The sequence below is a fragment of the Pangasianodon hypophthalmus genome, chromosome 10 (assembly GCF_027358585.1).
Source record: "Pangasianodon hypophthalmus isolate fPanHyp1 chromosome 10, fPanHyp1.pri, whole genome shotgun sequence".
Lineage (NCBI taxonomy): Eukaryota > Metazoa > Chordata > Actinopteri > Siluriformes > Pangasiidae > Pangasianodon > Pangasianodon hypophthalmus.
In genome coordinates, this window is record NC_069719.1 from 3984936 (window position 1) to 4007565 (window position 22630).

The 22630-nt window shown below is 38.3% G+C and overlaps 1 protein-coding gene across 2 annotated transcripts in view; it reads left to right on the plus strand.

Annotated features, from left to right (window-relative positions):
- fmn2a (formin 2a) overlaps positions 1 to 22630 on the plus strand; it is a 204677-nt gene that overhangs the window by 41887 nt on the left and 140160 nt on the right. For both annotated transcript variants that reach the window (XR_008302519.1, XR_008302518.1), the window contains exon 2: positions 2683 to 2793. The gene's annotated coding sequence lies outside the window, so the exon portion shown is untranslated. The remainder of the gene's footprint in view (positions 1 to 2682; positions 2794 to 22630) is intronic.

A 22630-nucleotide genomic window follows, 5' to 3' on the forward strand; every position in this document is an offset into this window, starting at 1 on the left:
GTCAAGCTGTTTTTTTTTTTTTTTTTTGCTTTCTTAGTTTCATGATAAAGTGAGATAAGAGCTGTTTATAGCTGCTATAATATAAATGATATCAGGATCGAACTAGTTTCACAGACGCTCCACATTAATTGAAGCTATAAATGAATAAACAGTATGATGTGTCATTTAATTAATTAATAAAAAATTAGAATCGTTGGCAAATTGCTGTGGTATTAGAGAATAATTCACTGTAGGGCAGCACACACCGTAGTGTTTCATTCTTTGCTTACTGGACGTGAAACTTTTACTCCTATTTTCTTTTTTAACGTTTAATAACAGGAACCGTATATAATGTCATATGCAGAATGGAATTTCAGACATAAATATGAGATTTTTTAGAAAAACAAAAAAGAAAGATTTGCTCCAAGTGTCAGTTTTAAGGAAATAAACAGAAGACAAACTATTATTAATGGACTGTTAGACTGTGGAAGTAATGTAAATGTAGCATTGGTCTCTCCTCCATTTTTCTCTCTACATTCCCTTCTTTATCACCTTTACTGGTTCTTTACACTCTTTGTTTCTCTCCTCAGCTTTTTGTCTTTTCATGACTTCAAACGGAGAGAAAAATCCTTTCTCTCGAATGTTCTCTCTATCGTAGAAATGAACGATTGTGTCCCTGAAAGAAAAATACAATACAGTAATAATAAGAATGCAACAATGATACGATAATATCTGCCTGGCGAGGAGAAACCACAAAAGGACAGGTGATACTCTGTGTGTGTGTGTGTGTGTGTGTGTGTTTGTGTGTGAGGTATGCAGTCTGATGACCCACTCAGATAGCTGTTTCTTTTGGTGAATTCCAACATTAATGAGTTTCCTCTGGAGGGGGAAAAAGAAAAAAAAAAAAAAAAAAAAAAAAACGGCCTCACGCAAGGGCTTAGCTGTCCCCTTCTGCTCGACCGTAACACTGCACACACACTATTTGTAGTCGATGAGGAAAGTCAAGGAAGGCACGGGGATTATTTAAGAGGATGATGAGGAGGTGTATTATCTCAGGTCTTCTAAAAACAAAAAAGGCTTCAGGGAAAATCTTTCTCGAGCAGAAATGGAAAGGTGTAAATCGCTCAGCGCTTCTATATAAGGACAGATCAGATCTTCTAATCCCTGGAGTGACAGCGACTAACATGGACAAGTTCGGGCTGTGGGTGTGGGTGTGGGAGGTGTGTGTGTGGGAGGTGTGTGTGTGTGTGTGTTTTACCTGGGTCATTGCCTAATTCTGTCTCCAGCCTTTATGAGTTTTGCTCTGACATCTGAATCCAAAGCTTTTCATGTTGTACTGGACTGTAGTTGCTTGACCTTCAGGGTGTAATTTGGTCACACAGTTTTGGTCCTTGCGCTGTGATGGACTAGCGTCCGGTCCGAGCTCTGTTCCTGCCTCATTCCCAGTGTGCGCAGGATAGACCCCAGCAGCCCGGACCAGGTTTCTTTCTTTCTTTTGAATTTCTTAATTCATTTCTTTTATTCTTTCTTTCTTTCTTTCTTTCTTTTCATCCTTCCTTCACCTCATTCCTTTCCTTCACTTTCTTCTTTTCCTTCACTTCCTTCATTTCCTTTATCTCCTTGCTTCCTTCTTCCCTCCATCTCCTTCGTTTCCTTCACCTCCTTCGCTTCCTTCATTCCTTCACCTACTTCCTTCCTTCTTCCACCTCTTTCACTTCTTTCGTCTGTCACTTCCTTCACCTCCTTCACTTGTTTCACCTTCTTCCTTTGTTTGTTCATTTGTTCCTTTCTTCCTTCCTTTCTTCCTTCCTTCTTTCACCTCTTTCACTTCCTTCTCCTCCTTCACTTCCTTTTCTTCCTTAATTTCCTTCATCTCCTTTACTTCCTCCACCTCAGTTCACCTCCCTCATCTGTGCAGGTATGAATCAGGAAAAAGCCTGATTTTTGTGTCACAAATCACACACTATGCACTATATTCGTACACTATACACTGTCAAGTCAATACACATGGGCACATCACTAAATTAACCAATAATAAAAAAGGCTTTAGATGTGGCCAAAGCTCACTAATACAGTAGTTCAAAAGAAAAGATCTGGATTTTCCTCTCGCTAACGCTAAAACACCTGCCCCCTAGCACATGGTATTCTCAAACATATAATCTCTTTCTTTTCAAAACTCTAATTTCTCGACAGATGTCCTGATTGACTACCTAATGCCAGCACACTCTGGCAGAAACGGATGCTTCCTGCTGCTCCATTTTGTGTTCCAAAGACTTTTTTTAAGTGAACTCTTCAGGTTATTTAAGAAAGCGTGGCTCCCTTGTGCATGTGATAAAGCGTTGGCAGCAGTAAAACAGAACTGGCAACACTGTTCTGCTTTCCACTTCTAGGCGATTGCGCTGTCACTCCAGACAAGCCTCACTAGCCACTGGGGACCTTTTCCCTGTGAAATCCGCTCACTGGAGAGGTTTGTGTCAGAATCGTAGCTGAAAAGCCCAGCAGCATAAATGGAAAAAGCTGGCAGCAGTGACAATTCTGTGTTCTGGAAAAGAAAGCGGAGAGGACTATAAACAAGGAGGCTTTAAGCCGAAAGTTTGCTTCCAAAGCCTTTATTTTCACTTTCAAAGATTTATTCTTTGTTTGAAAGGAAGTACACTGTGAGTGTGTGTCTGTGTGTGTGTGTGTGTGTGTGTGTGTTTACAGGCTTCAGGACAGCATGCTCCTGACTTCCTCGCAGTCTTCTTGTTTGAGCTCTTACCTGAAGTTGCTGCTCTGAAGGAGATGACTTCTCAGCTCCAGACACAGCGCTGTACGGTCAGTGACGCTGTTTCTCCACACACATTAGCTCAAATTTTACTCTACACAGTTTGAGCTTTTGATCAAACTTCCTATTCTTTTTCACAATGCTACTTTTGATATTCCACACACTGTGGTCTTCTGCTGTACGTGCTGTACTCTGGTGTTTTATCATACTCACTATACTCAGTATGTAATCATACCTACTTTCACTATACTCACGCTGTACTTTGTCTGAGTGTATTATTACACCATACCCACTCTGGGTGGATATTATACTCATTTTCACCACCTTTTTTTTTTTTTTTTTTTTTAATAACTGTGCTCTTTCCTGGGCTTTCTGTTTCCCATTAATATTTACTTTCAAATCTTACCTCACACAGTTCAGCTACACACACTCACTCTGGTCTTTTAACATACTCCCCGTCTTCGATCAGCAAATTATTCTGTATTATTGTATTCATTTACAATACTATCCTCACCAATTTCACAGCGAGCGAGTGTCCTTTACCATAATTGATGTCTAATATAACTATACTGACAATATTCTTTCACCATATTGACTGTCTGTGTCTCACACTGCAAAAAATAGCAAAAAAACATTTTAGCAAATGAAAATACCTTCAGTATAGTAAACTTGATCTAGTATTTCCTATTATAAAATTACAGTAAACCTATTACAAGATTATTACACCTATTTTTAAACATATTTTACTAATTTCAAGATTGAAATAATCTTGTTCTATTGGCAGACAATTTTGCTAATTTTAATCATTTATTTCTAGAAAGAAGCAAAATTACCTGCCAATAGAATACAAAAACTTAAAGCCTGAAATTAGTTGAAATGTCTAGAAATAATCTTTTATTTGGTTTAATGTAATCGTATAATAGAAAATACTAGATAAATTTTACTATATTCAAGATATTTTCACTTGCTAGGATGTCATTTGGATGTCATACTCATGTGTAATTTCACTATACCAGCAATAGCGAAGTGAAGTGAAGTGAAGTGTGGCCAAGTATGGTGACCCATACTAGGAATTTGTGCTCTGCATTTAACCCATGCAAGTGCACACACACAGTAGTGAACACAAACACACACACCGTGAACACACACCCGGAGCAGTGGGCAGCCTTTTTTTTTTTGCTGCGGCGCCCGGGGAGCAGTTGGGGGTTTGGTGCCTTGCTCAAGGGTCTCAAATCAGTCGTGGTATTGAGGGTGGGAGAGAGCGCTGGTCATTCACTCCCCCCACCTACAATCCCTGCCGGACCCGAGACTCGAACCCACAACCTTCGGGTTGCAAGTCCGACTCTCTATCCATTAGGCCACGACTGCCCTCAATACTCTTTTATCATAGTCAAAAATTGCATCATCAATCCATAATCGCATCCAAGTTTCACTCAGTTACACACTCATTTTTACTATACTCACTGTTTAATACTCCTCATACTCAGTCTGCTCTTTTACTATACTCACTGTTTAACACTCCTCATACTCCGTCTGCTCTTTTACTATACTCACTGTTTAACACTCCTCATACTCCGTCTGCTCTTTTACTATACTCACTGTTTAATACTCTTTATACTCAGTCTGCTCTTTTACTATACTCACTGTTTAATACTCCTTATACTCCGTCTGCTCTTTTACTATACTCACTGTTTAATACTCCTCATACTCAGTCTGCTCTTTTACTATACTCACTGTTTAATACTCCTCATACTCAGTCTGCTCTTTTACTATACTCACTGTTTAATACTCCTCATACTCAGTCTGCTCTTTTACTATACTCACTGTTTAATACTCCTCATACTCAGTCTGCTCTTTTACTATACTCACTGTTTAATACTCCTCATACTCAGTCTGCTCTTTTACTATACTCACTGTTTAACACTCCTCATACACAGTCTGCTTTTTTTACTATACTCACTGTTTAATACTCCTCATACTCCGTCTGCTCTTTTACTATACTCACTGTTTAATACTCCTCATACTCCGTCTGCTCTTTTACTATACTCACTGTTTAATACTCCTCATACTCCGTCTGCTCTTTTACTATACTCACTGTTTAATACTCCTTATACTCAGTCTGCTCTTTTACTATACTCACTGTTTAACACTCCTCATACTCAGTCTGCTCTTTTACTATACTCACTGTTTAACACTCCTCATACTCTGTCTGCTCTTTTACTATACTCACTGTTTAACACTCCTCATACTCCGTCTGCTCTTTTACTATACTCACTGTTTAATACTCCTTATACTCAGTCTGCTCTTTTACTATACTCACTGTTTAATACTCTTTATACTCCGTCTGCTCTTTTACTATACTCACTGTTTAATACTCCTTATACTCAGTCTGCTCTTTTACTATACTCACTGTTTAATACTCCTTATACTCAGTCTGCTCTTTTACTATACTCACTGTTTAATGTCTTTCTAGTCAGCCCAGTCTTTTATTATACTCACTCTTTAATGTCTTTATACTCAGTCTGCTCTTTTACCATACTCACTGTCTAATATATTAGTACTCGCTCTGGTGTATTTTTTTTATTCTACTAGTCTGGTTATTTACCATTTGCATTGTCATCTACTGTATCACTCCTCTGGTCTTTCAGTTTCCAATAGCAAAATCTGTACTCACTACACATGACACACCTTTGACCATACAGTATGCTCCTGCTTGACGTCTGCTATACTCCATTCCATTCTCAGCTAGAAGGGAGTTTCACCTGATTTTCTTTTTAGTCATGTTTGCATAGGGTTTATAATAAACTCCAAGTCGCTTGGAGTTGTAGGGTTTTACTGTTTTATATGCACATCTACCAATCTTCAAATCATTCTGTGTTTAAAACTCTGCATGGATATGATGTTTACACGTTGACATTTGTCAGAAGCATCGAGCGAGCTGAGTGGCCATGACTGGAGTAGATCACAGCTTAAGCTTTTTCATGTCTTTATGTGTGTGGGTTTGTATGAATGTCAGACCCTCTCTGAACTTGAAGTGTCAAACCATCCTTCATGTTAATAGCGTGATGATGGCTGTCTGATGGGTTCGAAAGGTCTTTGTGTCCTGTACGATTGTGCAATTTTGCTGCACAGCAAGGACACGCTTTAGTGGCTAATTAAAGCACCACCACACACCGAGGCTGAAATTAACAGCTGCATTCATCAAAGCTGACTTATCGCTAACTGTGATGTGGGAATAGGGCTTTACAATATGAGCATCTGTTTGTCTATGTGTATATAAGTGTGTGTTCTGGACTTTGAGCTTCGAGATTAAGGAACTCATTAAGGAGCTTTTATATTGAGAAGCTCTTTAACCTCCTGTGTTTTTGTCTGGGTGTCATTGAAGATGGCTGTCAAGGTAGAAATGAGTGCATTTGTCACAGAAGCCTGCTGTTTCCTGCTTCCTGGTTCTCCCGCTACTCCATCTCCATCCACCACACCTGTTAATCATTATATCCACATCTACTTTATAGTGGTGCAACGATATCATTCCATACAAGGCTCTCGATTTGATATATCTGTGTATTCAACAGTATGTTCTGCATAATAATAATGTAGGCTATTTGTCGTAAAATACCTCTTATATTATGCGAGGTGTAATAAACATTTCTATTTAATCAAGCCCGCACTCCTGCATCTGAAAAAAGAACTAATTTCAAGTCAAGAGAGGCTACAGGGTGTCATTTCATCTTTGCTGGATGAAATTAAAATAAAACATGATGAAATCAGTAGTGGATACCTTTCAAAGTTTTTTTTTCTTTTTATAGGACACATATTAAGTGGAGGAACTTGCAATTTACCAATCTACTGATACTACTGTGACTTTAAGGTGTGAATGTGATTCTCGTATCTAGTTATCTAGGAATTTACATACTTGAGTACTCACTTACTTTCTCCATTGAATAATGAAACTATTAGAATGATCAGAATCTCTGGTCTTCACCCTGGTCATAGTTTAACTCTAGTGTGACCCAAACTCAGTCATACGCAATTACATTAACAATCATATTATTTAAAGGAAACTTAACCCTGAAACATATTACGTATATGTGTTTATATTGAAATGTTTGTGATGTGTTCAGTGTTTCTGGTGCTAATTTGTTGGTTGGTTCTGTATTTTTGAGAGGTTAGCAGGTGTGTCATGCTGATTTCACAGGATGACATTGTTACTGCTAGCTCTGTTCAATGGAAAGGTGCATTAGGGAAGATTAGCCTTTTTTCAAGATTAGGTTCTCTAACAGTTAGGTGGATTGGACATTTGAATGATTCCCGCCCATGTTTGTGAAGCTCCGCCCCCAGGATCTTAGGTGGCCCATATGGTGTCTGTAAAATGGCTGACAGGAGGTGCATCCAAACACAAACAAGCATCCCAGCCCAGAGATCAGCTCTCCAAATGGGTTTTCTTAGTGATTTCCAGACACGTTTGCTAAGGCCATGACTTAACCTACTGTTTTTTTTTTTTTTAATCATGTTCTGCATGTTACATAATCTTCCAGGTTATTTGTATATGTAAGGAATAAAAAAAAAAAAAAACTATTGCATCTTTAAGAGGAGAATCTCAAACATAAGTGACAAGTCTGCTTTCATTCATAGCGCTGAAAAATTTCTGATTAACTTTCTGATAACTTTCTGATAACTTTTCTGACTAACCATTAGGCCATGAGAAATCCAATGTAGAACAGGTTTAATTCAATTCAATTTTATTTGTATAGCGCTTTTAACAAAGAACACTGTCTCAAAGCAGCTTTACAGAACATAAGAAACAAAAAGCATGCAAACAGAAACAAAAACATGCAAACAGTCCTAGATGTTAGACAAAATTATCCCTAGTGAGCAAGCCTGAGGCGACTGTGGCAAGGAAAAACTCCCTTAGATGATATGAAGAAGAAACCTTGAGAGGAACCAGACTCCAAAGGGAACCCATCCTCATTTGGGTGACACTGGAGAGTGTGATATGAACAATGTCCTTTCTGTATTTATTTATAGTCATGTAGAATTTTATGTGTATATTAATTTGGAGGTTGTTGTCTTCCTCAAAGTCCACATAGGGTTGGCAGCGTTGCTTTGAATACCCAAATCCTCGCGAGGCAGAAACCAGCTGGAGCAGGTCCATCTCTGGATGCCTCAGGATCCTCGTAGGGTTGGTCTCTGTTTACTGGAGCTGGCACAATCTCTATGTGCCTCGGGATGGGTAGAAGAAGGGAAACAAGTGGAAAGGAATTAGCGTAGCTGCTGTTCATAATATTAGTAAGCCCTAAATCATAATGTGCAGTTAATCAGATGTACTGTAGTACAAGGTTATGGTATGTGTTAAGTGTATGCTTGGCTAAAGATATATGTCTTTAATCTACGTTTGAACTGGGAGACTGTGTCTGAGCCCCGAACACTGTCAGGAAGGCTATTCCAAAGTTTAGGAGCTAAATACGAAAACGCTCTACCCCCTTTTGTACACTTTGATATTCTGGGAACTACCAGAAGTCTGGAGTTTTGAGATCTTATGGAGCGTGGTGGATTGTGACGTGTTAGAAAACTGGCTAGATACGTGGGAGCTAAACCATTTAGAGCCTTGTACGTAAGTAGTGCTAGTTTATAATCAGTTCTAAACTTAACAGGTAGCCAGTGCAGGGATGATACTATTGGGGTTATGTGATCGTCTTTTCTTGACCTAGTAAGAACTCTGGCGGCTGCATTCTGGACTAACTGTAGCTTGTTTAATGAAGACGCAGGACAACCACCTAGCAATGCATTACAATAGTCCAGTCTGGAGGTCATGAATGCATGAACTAGCTTTTCTGCATCAGATACAGATAAAATGTTCCTAAGCTTGGCAATGTTTCTAAGGTGGAAGAAGGCTGTTTTAGTAATATTGGAAATATGATTTTCAAAAGACAAGCTACTGTCTAATATTACACCCAGGTCTTTCACTGTCGAGCTAGTAGTAATAGTACATCCTTCTAAATGCGAATTGAATTGTAAGAGCTTTTGTGTACTGGTTTTTGGACCAATAAGTAATATTTCTGTCTTATCAGGATTTAGTAATAGAAAATTATCAGTCATCCAATCTTTTATATCTTTAACACACTCAGTTAATCTAGACAATTTATTTATTTTATCTGGTTTTGATGAGATGTATAACTGGGTATCGTCAGCATAACAATGTAAACTAATCCCATGTCTTCTAATGATGTTACCCAAGGGAAGCATGTAAACTGAGAACAGCAGAGGTCCTAAAACTGATCCTTGTGGAACCCCATATTTCACTGGCATTACACTGGATAGTTCTCCATTTAAATCTACAAAATGGTATCGATCAGACAGGTAGGATCTAAACCATTTTAATGCCTGTCCCTGAATACCTATGTGATTTTGTAAGCGATCTACGAGAATGTTATGATCTATAGTGTCGAATGCAGCACTAAGATCAAGTAAGACTACAGGTAATATTGAGATGCAGCCTTGGTCCGAGGCTAAAAACAAGTCATTTGTGATTTTTACTACAGCAGTTTCTGTGCTATGATGGGGCCTGAAACCTGACTGAAATTCTTCAAGGATATTGTTTTCCTGTAAGAAGGAGCATACTTGAGCAGACACAACATTTTCTAATATTTCAGATATACACAGAAGGTTTGAAATTGGTCTGTAATTTGATAATTCATTAGGGTCTAGTTTAGGTTTCTTAAGATGAGGCTTAATAACTGCTAACTTGAGAGGTTTTGGGCCGTGACCTAAATATAACGAGGAATTAATAATGTTGAGAAGAGGCTCTCCAGCTGTATGTATGACTTCTTTCAGCAATCTAGTTGGGAATGGATCTAACAAACACGTTGTTGAATTAGCCATGCTGATAAGTTTATAAAGCTCGTCCTGTCCTATACCTGTAAAGCATTTTAGCACTAAGTGTGGAGCTGTAGGCTGGACTAGATCACAGGATGCTGTCAAAGGTTGAACATCCAGTATTTTATTCCTGATACTATCAATTCTTTCTGTGAAGAAATTCATAAAGTCCTCACTACTAAACTGTAATGGAATACTCTCTTCAGATATCTGATGTTTTGTTAGTCTAGCCACTGTACTAAATAAGAATCTGGGATTGTTTTGGTTTATTGCTATCAGTTTGCTCAGATGCTCGGCTCTAGCAGCTTTTAGAGCCTGTCTATAGCTAGACATACTGTCTTTATACGCAATTCTAAAAACTTCGAATTTAGTTTTTCTCCACTTTCGTTCGAGGTTACGGGTTGCTCTCTTGAGGGCGTGAGTATGACTATTGTACCATTGTGCAGGTGCTATTGTACAAGTGGAGATATTGGTGCAAACGTTGGTCTCATATTTCCAGAATGCAGCTATACAACACAGTTATGCTGAGTTACAGAAGAGACTGGGCTCGGCTTGTTAAGGTTCTACGAGATGATGAGTGCAATGCTGTTGATGATGGTGTTAACGTGAAAGTTGAAGCTTTGGAAGGTGAGAATAGTTCACATATGTTGAACAAAATGTACAGATGAGGAGGTGGACAGACTAAAGGACTAAAGTGTCGCTGCCTCACTCTGTATACACAAAGCGAGCAAACCACACCACTATCAGCAAGTAGTCAAATATCTTTGTGGATAATGTAGGTGTAATGTTTAAACCAAAAAAATTCAACTATTAATTATAAATATTGATATGGATGTTGCTCAGGGTGGATATTTCAATTCAATTCAATTCAATTCAATTCATTTTTATTTGTATAGCGCTTTTTACAAAGGTCATTGTCTCAAAGCAGCTTTACACAAACAAAAGTAAAGTGAAGTGTGTGTGTGTGCCGTCTCTGATGAGCAAGCAGGGCGACGGTGGCAAGGAAAAACTCCCTGAGATGGTGATAGGAAGAAACCTTGAGAGGAACCAGGCTCAACAGAGAACCCATCCTCATATGGGTTTACACTGTAGTGTGCGTGTGTGTGAGCACAATGTGTGTTGGTGTAGTCCATGGAAAACAGCTGAAGCGTTTTCGTGGCAGTGTGAAGCATTGCCGGTGGACAGGTCCAGAGTGAAGGGGGGGAGGTCTGGATCACCGGCAGCTCAGGAGTGTAGCTCGGCAGAAGGAGAAGGAAAGTGGTTAGGTACACTCACAGTCACCGTGTGGAGATAAAACTCAACATCCACGAGTCCCCCAGATCTACTCCTTTGATAAAAACACTAGTCGCTAAATGCTAGGTTAAATAAATAAGTCTTCAACCTCGACTTAAACACTGAGACCGTGTCTGCTTCACGTACATTAAGTGGGAGACTATTCCATAATTTTGGGGCTTGGTAAGAGAAAGCTCTGCCCCCTGCCGTGGTTTTGGCAACGCGTGGTACTGATAGACAGCCTGCATCCTTAGAGCGAAGTAGGCGCGGCGGAACGTAAGGTACTAACATATCGCTTAAATACTGCGGAGCGAGACCGTTTAATGCTTTATAGGTTAGGAGTAATATTTTAAAATCGATGCGGAATCTTACTGGGAGCCAGTGTAATGTAGATAAGACTGGCGTGATATGCTCATACTTCCTAGTCCTAGTCAGGACCCTCGCTGCTGCGTTCTGAACTATCTGAAGCTTATTTATGCATCTAGATGAGCATCCAGATAGTAAAGCATTACAGTAATCTAATCTGGACGTGATAAATGCATGGACTAGTTTTTCAGCATCACTTAGCGAAAGTATATTTCTAATCTTAGCAATATTTCTGAGGTGGAAAAATGCTAACCTGCTTACATTATCTACATGCGCCTCAAATGAGAGATTAGAGTCTATAATCACACCGAGATCTTTTACTGTTAGACTACTTGAAACAGAGAGACCATCTAAAGTAACAGTGTGATCTCTAAACTTACTTCTAGCTCTATTTCCTTTAATACAAGGCCAGTGAGGTTATTTTTCATATTTTCTCACCCCCATCTGCTTAGGAAGAGCACATTTGTTTTCCTCTTTTGATTGTCTAAATTTGTTTCGGGGCTCCATCGTCCTTGTTTACAGCATGTTGATTTACCGGAATCGAAAAATTCTGATTTTAAATGAGCTTCAATTTTTTCTGAACGCTTCTCCGTCTCAACACGTTCCTCTGGCTTCTATTCATCAACAGATAAAATATGTTTCTAAAATATGAATATATATATATATATTTATAGAAGAGTCTCTGGATGTTTTGTCTGTCTCTGTTGCTCTTTCTAAAAATGATTTTGTCTGTCTCTCAGTCTCTTGCACTCCTCCTCACTTCTGTCTCTCTTTCCTCAATATCTCTCCCCTCATTTCAACTATTTCACTTTCTGCCTTCTTCTTTTCTTAACTCTCTTCTACAACCTGACCTGTCTGTCTGTCACTCACACAGTCAGGTTTGTTCATCCCCTTCTTTAAAGTGTCATTTCTCTCACTTTCTTCTGTCACTGAATGGCAGCTGTTTTTTCCTCCCTGCAAAATAAGTGTGAACGATGCGGCCGTATGCTTCCTGAGACTATTGTGAAAACTGGGCATCTGGATTTAACACTTTGAAAAAGACCAAGAGAGTCAAGTGAAAGAGAGAGAGAGAGAGAGCTGTCCATGCTTGCAGAGAAGAGAGAGATGTGAGTGAGGGACGAGCTTCCAAAGAGAGAGAAGCGTGACAGCGAGAGCTAAAGCGAGCAGGGCTTTAATTGGGAGCTTGTTCAAGCTGCAGGGAGTTGTACATGTCAATAAAAGTGAAAGACTTTAGAGAAAGAGTGTGTGTAGGACTCATTACAACCTCGCAAATTCTGCACGCATCGTGACTTATTTACGCGTTCTTCCTCTTCTGTGATTTGTTTGCTTTCGCCACCATTCTCCACAGATTCGTGACTGACGGTGTGAAGCACCTCTGAATATTGTAATCTGATATTGATGTTACAGTACAAGCCCTCACTGCTGGACTCCATCTTATAATGCAGATGATCCTCGTGTAGCATGGAAGAGGTTTTTTTAATGCCCAGAGGCATTACTTTGTAGACATGCCGATAGTAATACAAAAATAATCCCCCGCAGTAATTATGGAGAACAAAGAATCAATTCCATCTGTGTCTGGCCATGCTCGCTGTTCTTCATCGCATAGCTCTGAGAATGAAACACACCTGACGGCACGAGATGACTGTGTCCAATTTTTTTTTTTCTTTTTTTAAAGAAACATCCCACTGATCTGACCTCGCAATGATGTTTTACCCCGTGGCCGGGTAACCATGTCTATTACTCACATATGGTGTTTAAACATTTATCATTGATAGAGTGGTGAGACACACTCACACTTCGCTAGCACACGTTTGCGGGTTACACTCTGCTCATGATTTAAACAAGAAACACACGCTAACTGTACCAGCTATGAACAATCACCTGACACCAACTATCTCTTCCTTCCAAGCTAGACAGAGATGAAATAATGGTTATAAGTTTTTTCTGTCATCAAACTGTAAATGATAACTAATTGCAGGTAGTAACTAAGGCTGTGAGTGGGGAACTGAAGAAACGTTGGACCATACACAATCATACTTACACTAATACCTGCAGTACGGAAAAAGACCTGTTGCTTGCTAATGTGAATGTAGGCTTCAGTAATCTACCTTGTAATCTGACCACAGCTCTGGATTTAGCTTATTTCTGGAAGGCCTCAATAAAAACATGATTAAATTGCCTCCAAGATTCATGATTTATTTATTAGTCACTTATTACTTGACTCTAATTAACTATTTCCAGAAAAATGATTGAAGACCCTTTAGTTTGGGTTTTTGCCCAGGCATTTGATCATTTTGCCCCAATTACTGAGGCTTTTAAACCAAAATGCTCTGTGCTGGAAGGTTATGTTAGTTAGATTAAATCTGTCTACCTTCACAAACCCATTTGCAAAGAAAATTATAATTTATGGTTGTTTTAGGTCACACATGCTGCTGGCTTGGTGCTGATTTGTCATTATAAAAATAAGTACACTATGTGTCAATCCAAGCAAAAAACTTTTTGTCCTGATGTCTGCTGTTTTTAATTTTATTCAGCGCCACTGAAAATTGCAGTAATAGAAAGTTCAGCATATCACCACAGCCGACTCGGTAGGGAAGCAGAAAGAAAAATGAAGGAAATTTATCTTTTAATTTCATGGCTCTGGCTCTCAGTTCAGGGCTCCGACACTGTCTCTGGTGCCAATTCCATCAAATTTTCATAGCTATTTTCACTATACTTTGGACCTTTCCTGGCTACAATAACTAGCTTTCTGAAAGGTGTCAGAGATTAGTACCATTTTTTGGCCGTATATAGTGGACTGTATAGCAGAGTCAAGTTCCAAATGACAAGTGGTGCTTTATTTCTGTTCTTGGAGAATTATATCGACATTTCCAAAAATAAATAGCTGCAGAATTGTTATTATGAAAGGCTTGGGAGGGTCAGCGGTACCACGAAAGAAGGTTGGATGTAGTCTCAGCCTCAGTTCCTCCACCCACGGTCTACAGGAAAAGGTCTGTCCAAAGGTTGCTCGTCTGCCATCAAATCTGTCAATCAAATCGCCTCTTTCTGGCACAGCAGGCAGTTTTTGGCCACATTTGTTGAGGAAATGTACTTCCAAGGCAAGAGGTCTTGTGAGACAAGCTTGGCTGTAACCCAATCCTTACATTAACCTCGAAAGCAGAGAGAGAAGAAGACAGAGAGACTCTTTCCACCCCCCTGACTATAGCTACTGGTTTAACAAATCATGTTAAATGTGTTGTCATTATTCAGTAAGAAACTGCAAACAAAGTAAGGTTGTAGACTCTTCAGCTCCCCAGTGACATATAGAAGGTCCATGTGCTTCATACGTAAGGTAGAAAAAAAACAAAAAAAACACTTGGGGTTGTGCTGTTATAAGAAAATAATCAATGCCTGGTTGGGCTGATGAAGCAGAGTGTCTGTTACTGCACTGAAGTTGATTATTTTCCTATAACAAATGCTTTATTCCTGTTAAACCACAGCAATCTGATAATGCTAACTCTTATTTTTTTATTTATTAAAAACAAGACAGTTTATCCATTTATAGTTGCATTTAGTTACATTGTGGAACGTCTCTGAGACGAATTAGTTCCTCTAAAGGCGGGGGATATGGCAATATAATATCAATATCACAATAAATTATGTCACGATATTGATATTATATCGTCATATCCCCCTGCCTTTAGAGGAACGTTCCAAAATGTTAAGTGTAACTATAAATGGATAAAATGTCTTATTTTTTAATAAATTAATAAATTAAAAAATAAGAGTTATAATAAATAAATAAAAATATATTTTTATAAATGTGGAAGCAGACTTGATAGTCTTTTAAAGTTTACATTGTAAAATGTTACCTTTTTTGAAAAAGAAAAGAGTTTAATAATATTTTTTTCCACTTTTATTTTTATATATGTACACATTAAATGAAAGTATCATCTAACAAATGTATGAAATATCATTTTGTCATGTCCCATAAACCATCATCCCATTACCATCTTCTCTTTTATCTCTCACTCGACGCAGCTAGTCATATTACCAAAAAAGCATGAAGTGTAAACTCCACAGTCCTGAAGACTTTCCCGTGTCAGAAATGAAAAGTTACTGCATTACCTCTGACTGTTACACTGGAGACTCCTTTCATCAGTGTTACATAAACGCCTCCTTACAGAAAACCTCCGCTTACCAACAGTTACACATGTTTATTTATTTATTGTTTTAAAATGGTGGGTGTTTATGTGGAGTGTCCGCAATGCACGTCTCAGTGAATTAGCTGTTACTATTGAAATGATTAATGTATTAGAACAGAGGTTCCCAAACTAGAGGTCGTGACTCCACGTGATTTACAAATGGGGTTGCAAGAGAAACTCACTTCTTGTTTTTATTTAATTATTTTGCAAATTAAAATTAGAAATATTGAAGACGGATTTTGCGCGCTAAAATTTTGAAATGTTACTGGGAATCACATTCGTGCTTTTTTAGTCATATTCACTATTCAGTAAAAAATTTCTTTTTCCATCTATCTCTGCTAAACAAACTAGCATTGTGTCTGAAACTGCATACTTCTGTACTATTCTAGACCATTATTGAGTACAAACACTAACCTGTTTTCCTATTACAGGTAGTGTTTGATTTTAAAAACCTCTCATGTCACCTTTAAACCTTCTGAAAGATCTGTTTTGTGTATCAGCCTTCTGAATTTTCTCGATCAGTAAATACTTTTGGATGTAAGGTCAGAGTTTTCGATTTGAGACGCAGCCCATAACAACAATCATGACGACAGTGGAAAGTTTGAAGAGAGACAGAGATTGTTAGCATGTTTAACATCGCTATAAATTCGCTAAACGTTTTACAGTTTGATTTAGAAACCTGACTGACAGAGACGTTTTGGCTCTGATGTGCTGTTTAGCATAAAGCGAGGTATAAACAAGGTTCCGCGTTGGGCCGTTTCACACCACTCCAGCATGAATTATTTTCCTATAACAGCACAACACTGCACTTCCCACTAGACTGGTAAGTCAGTGCAAGAAATATTCCTTGGATTTTTAGTCACTTTGATTATGCATATGTATGTTACTGATATAATAAAATGTTCAAGTGGTTCAATAGTCCTATATTATACACCTGGATTTTGGGGTTGCAGAAAATTCATAATGTTTATTTGGGGTCGTTTGCCCAAAATGTTTAGGAAGCCCTGCATTAGAAAGAGTGCATTAATGTAAACCTGCAATTTGCTATAAACCGGAAAGCTGCCGTTATAGATTGTTAATCAACACCTTCTGACCAATCAGAATCAAGAATTCAACAGCGCTGTGGTATAAATACGGGATAGTATGACTGTGCCTTACTCCTTATTCCCTGCACTGTATATTTTCTATTATACATTTCAATTTGGCTAGAAAATGGCAAAACTCCCAAAATATAAAGAATACAAGTAGTTTAATAAGCAAGTAAATGTTAAAAATATACAGCTCCAGCATTGGGAATTATAATTGCAGTATTATACCGAAACCCCTCGGTGGTTTAGTAATGGAAGCAGCACAGATGGGCACAAACACAAAAGAAGTGTTTGATTAAAAACAAAAAGACAGATGAGTCAGTAGACAAAGATTTGTTTGCAGTTAGAGCAAACCATATAGACAAAATGACTCAAAGTCAAAAACAGAAGAAGCGGGACATAATAATTGGATAAACCTGGTTTACAAAAAACCCAAAACTTTGTCAGGTGACATTGCTGAGTGTTTCCTTTAGGCTCGTATTAATGAGGTCTTACTTTTACAGAGGTAGAAGTCTTTAAGGAGTAAAGACGTGTGGAATGTGGATACTGTGGTACAGGATCACATGATGCGTTTGTGAAGATAACAGTCTGAAATCAATAAAGCCTGGAGTCAATAGAGTGTTTTTTTTTTTTTTAAAAAAAAAAAACAGTGGAAGATTGTTTTTCATTTTCTCCCCAGAAGAGATCTGAATAGACCTGCTGGACCATTCAGGTGGCTGTGCAGATGGGCCTTTCTCCTCCTTTTTTGAGGCATCTGATGCCTTTTCTTCCATCTGGCTCAGAATCAGTGTCCATTCTTTCTTTCAATCATTCGCTTCCTTCCCTGTTGAATTTGTGCACAGCTTCTGAAACAGGAGGTGATCCGTGTTCATGACCACATGTGTACGTCCTGGTCTCTTCGCGTGAAATCTCTTTCTCTTTATTCCCGTGAACATCTTCACATCTTTCTATTATAAAGCTGCATTTCTTATCAAGAGCTGCTCCTTCGTTCTCTGGTGTTCCTCAGATGCTACAGGCTTTTCTGCCTCGCAGTTTCATAAGATTTTCGGTTATTAAATCAAAGCAGTTTGGTGGCGTTCCCGGCTTGAGTTTCTTACCTGAAGCGCTGCGTTTGATCCTCTCAGATACGGCAGCGCAAAATTCAAAGGTTTCTGGTAAATTACACTTTGGATGTTGAAAGACTGTTTACCCAGCATGCTTCAGGTGAAGTTTGGGTGGTGGTAATGCTGAAATCGTAAACTCTCCGTGCCATTATTAGTTTAACTTGTTTCTTAACCATATGCTTTTTAAATCCTTGCTTAAACATGAACTTTATGAGAATGAAAAATGGGAATAACGTCAGGCATCTCCATCCAGCGGTTTCTGTCAGCTTCCTCACCAGCGCTATTTCTGACTTTAAATAAAAGTAATTAAAAGCATCTGCCAGATGATTAAAGGCAAAATTGGGCTGAGTGACTAAATATGCACTAAAATAAGCATATTGCAATTGTACTATGCACTGTGATAGATTAAAATGAACTACACTGAAAAAATATTAAACATATAATTTTTTTTTTTTTCATTTGAGAAAACGAAAAAAGTTTGATACAAGGTTTGGTTTTTTTTTTAAATTTTTTTATTTTTTATTTATTTAAAAAAATATATATTTTCATTCATTCATTCATCTTCAGTAACCACTTTGTGTGCGATGGACTGGCTTTACGTCCAGGGTGGATTCCCGCCTCACACGCTGTGTTCCCGTGACAACGCTTACTAAAGACGAATGAATATAAATATATTCAAACAAACTGGTAACATTTTATAGTGCTCATTGACATCAGAGCTTAATTTGTAAAACATAAGTTATTGGAACACTAAAGGAGAGATGGTGGAAGTGGACAGGGATGCAAAAAAAAAAAAAATCCCAAAAAATATCGATGCAGCAAAGTTGAATGTGCTTCACCTAACAGAGTAATGTTCAGTACTGTCATACAGACCTAAGGTTCATCGTATTAGCATGATGACCATGAAACAATGAGCGATTACGACCATAGTGTTTCAGCGATGCCACTAAAGGACTGGAGGTGCATCATATAGCTTCCTCAGACCAGTGGATCATTCAAAATTACTTTTATAGCATGAATACCCATATTACTGAACAAAAAAGACCATCTTAGCTTTCACACTAGCAAGTGACTAGCGATACACTTCCAAGCTCTATGTTCTTCATGTCTTTAAACACATTTAGAAGAAACAGTAAACTAATTGCAGATGTGAACTAAAGTTGCGAGTGGGGAGCTGAGGAAATGTTGGATCACATGTGCTGTAGGATTGGTCTGAGAAATCATTTGAGCCAGTCGTTTGAATCCTTAGAGAAAATCTCATATCAGATGTCACTTGCTGCTGCTGCTGAAATTGCTGCTCTGTTTCACACATACATAGAAAATGAACGCTGCCTGTTGCTACGTTGCTCCCTAGTGTGAGCGTAGAGTTTCTCCACCCGGATCTGAAGCGACCATGACAAACCAGGGTTAGCAGGTTTACTTTTTTTCGTGATCCGAGCGCAAGTTTCTGTTGACCTGGTGATGGTTTTATCATGCATCTGTAAGCATGTCACTAGTGTTTCCACTGGAAGAACACTCTCCAAACTCCGGCTTCACATCTCTCTACCGCTGTTAGCTCTTGTTGGCATTGCTGCCAAACTCACAACAGCAATGTTGCTGCTAGTGCTGGGCTTGCTGCTGGCCTGGGGGAAATCTCTCCTCCTTTTCAGTCTCCCTTTCTTATTAGAATCTTCCTCGCTTTTGCTTAATTATTCAAGAAAAGGCAACAAAATCAGCTGCCTTTTTGCCAGTTTCCAAAACTCTTTGTTGCTTGCTTCCTGAAAAATAAAGTGTGAATACGTGGTTTTCCATCAATCACTCGTATGAAAAACATTCTGAAAAGGCCAGAACATTCTCATACACTCTTTACAAGGCAATACACACACACTCAGTGTTATTACTTATGTAAAAAAAAATCTATTTCCTTCATGCTTTTGTTACTTTTACTCTTTATCATCATAACAACTTTTTACCTTCCTCCTTTTTGGAGTTCTGCCCAAAATTGTGGTTACAAAGTGTAACCCAATTTAAAAGAAATCTTAAAAAAAAAAAAAAAAAATTACAGGCACTAAACACCTTAACATGAACCATCCATAAAGTTTTTGTTCCTCTTTGTTGGCTCAGGTGAATTCCTTTGAATTTGCATTCATGAGACCAAATTTGTTTCTATTCATGTTTCGTCGTGTGCGAATTTAACATTTGCATGCAAACAAGTTGGCAGAAATCCATTAAACGATGCGGAGTTCGACTAACCTGAGCTTCTCTCTTTAGAAGCTTTCTGTGTGTGTGTGTGTGTGTGTGTGTGTGTGTGTGTGTGTGTGTGTGTGTGTGTTTCAGTAATCAGTAAGATGTGCAGGTGGGAAAAGGAGATATCTGCTGTAGAAAAGGAAGGAGGTATCTTTTCTTTTTAACATATGAAGAGCTCCAGTAATTAAAACGGTACACAGGCCATCTTTATTCATATTTTTTATTCATTTAAAAAAATCCCATGAAGGGCCCAGATGAGTGTATGATGGCACAAATCAGAAACACACTGTTTCGCTACTCATTAACACTCACAGCGTTTTTCCTGCAAGACGGAGCCAGACATATTTTATTTGGAAATGTTCTGTCTTTCAGCCTGACTTCATGCCAGAATGTCTAGGCTGTGTGTGTGTGTGTGTGTGTGTGTGTGTGTGGCTTATTTGGCTAATAAGAAAATACATAGTCAGGCTATTGTGTGAGGAACAACAAAATCTAAAATAATTACAGCATTAACCGTACACTGCTTTAGTGGTTAATGCTGCCATTTGTTCTCTCGAAAGAGAACAACATTATGTTTATTGAATTATCTTTTAACCCACTTAATCATTCCCTACTGTGTGTACACATTTATGTCTGGGTCTTGATCAGTGCTGCTCATAAATGATTTCTTGAACACCACAGGAGGAGATCAGCATGAAGTTAAGATGAAGAACACTTGATTTTGTTGAGCTGCTTAGAGACCCACAGGGGTCCGGATTAGGTCCAGTTTCATTTTCTGTTGTGTATTAGCAGCACTAACATTTGTATGCCGATGACACTTTATTCCTGTGTTCATTCCTTGGAACAGTCTGTCATGGTTGAATTCATAATTGGAAAAACCCATTGGATTAGAGTTTAGCCTCAGTTTAACAACCACAGACGTGTTTATTAAGGATTCCTAAAGATGCCGTTCAGTCCTTATAGACATTTTACTCATGATGGTGAACACTGGTTATGTCATGTGTTGATTATTTGGTTTATTTGGGTTTAGATGTGCATTATTTTTTCATAACAGCACGGCACAGAGAGCACGGCACATGAACGATAGATTAATATTAATGCGCTTGTTCTAGTACGTTATTATTTCTATAGTAACAGCTCATGCAGAGGGACTTGTACAGCGGAAGCTCCACATAACCTAAGGCTAATAAAAATGGATTTGAAAAACATGTTGTGGTTTAATAAAGATGTATAATCATTATTTAACATTTATGCAAGGAGTCTTGGTTGTAAGTCCTTTGTAACAAAGTTTCCCAGCTCAGGAAAGTCTTCAGGACAGAGGAGTTTATGCTTTCTGGGTCCTCTGTAATGAGAAGCTGTGCTTTGAGAGAGAGAGAGAGAGAGAGAAAGAGAGAGAGAGAGGAGAGAGGGCTGGTGAGGGAATTTTTGATCGCAGCTTTTATCGCAGGTAAGTGAGAACAGGAGCTAACGTGTCTCTCGTATCTAAACTGTAAAATGTGCAGTGCGTCATTCATTAATAAATTAAACATTGTAATCTGATGGATTGTGAAGGAATTTTCTCCCCTTAATAAAGATGCAAGTTTTACTGAAGCTTCATGTACATACACAGGACTTGTCCGTAACATTCAGTCCTCAACTTCCCACAAAAAAGCCCTTTCCTAAAACATCTAAATAGGCTGCTGACCCAAAGTCAGCGCAAAGATAAAACTGTCTCCTAGGCCCTGGCAACCACATTCCTGTTCACAGTATATGCTCAGTGAGGAGCTTTTCATTAGCACATGAATCAGATTCCATATCATATTGATAATATCAAAAGATAAGAAGAGCTATAATGAAAATCCATAACTATTATTCATTATCATTATCATTAGCAAATCACTATTGTATAAGTGGAAGAACACACTCCAGACCATGCTATTAAACGAAAATAATGCACTTTATGGGTGTAGCGGCACTCCACTTGAGCGTCGTGACACATCACACCCCCCCAGGTGTGTGTGATTTTCATGTAACAGCAACATCCGTCATGTGTTATTCCATACTTCATCACCCTGTGTTAACATTTTGTAAGTAGAATATAGGTATAAGTGAACTGAGAAATGTTTGTGCCTGTTTATTTTATTATTATTTAAAAAAAATCTAGAATTGGAAAAGGCTGTTGATGAGTCACTTGTAGGACACAACATTTATTTGTGTTACAGTTGATACTAACACCGATTTAATATCAACTGTATTCTCAGCTTACAGAAATGTACCAAACAAGCGCACTTTTTTTCATTAAAGCACTCATTTAGAGAGCCTCATTACAATCAGAGATATCAAAGAAGTCCTTAAATAGAAAAATTTAGGCACTTAAGATATTAAGATATAAGGTTTTTTCCCATCTTATTTAATTGCCTTCAGTGAGTAAGCTGGAGTGAAGTATAAAAAAAATAATGTTCAAAACTCAAAATGTTGACTGTCAGTGTATTTGCACTAGTGTTAAAAGCAATTCTGTGTTTTGTGTTATATTGTTTATATTGTTTATATTATTCTATTTTGTATTAAATTGTAACTGTCTTATAGTCAAAACCATGCACGTTTCCCATGCTATGAATTTCTCACATCATTCTGTCACTGCGCATAGCCTAAAAACCGTTTACGGATTTTAAGATTGTTATTGAGATTCACACCAAAGAGGCTTACATTCAATTTCAGACGTTCGTCCCAGTATATCTCTGAAGATCTTCCCCCTCATATACATGCAAATTATATTGTGCCTGAATGTGAACAATAGGC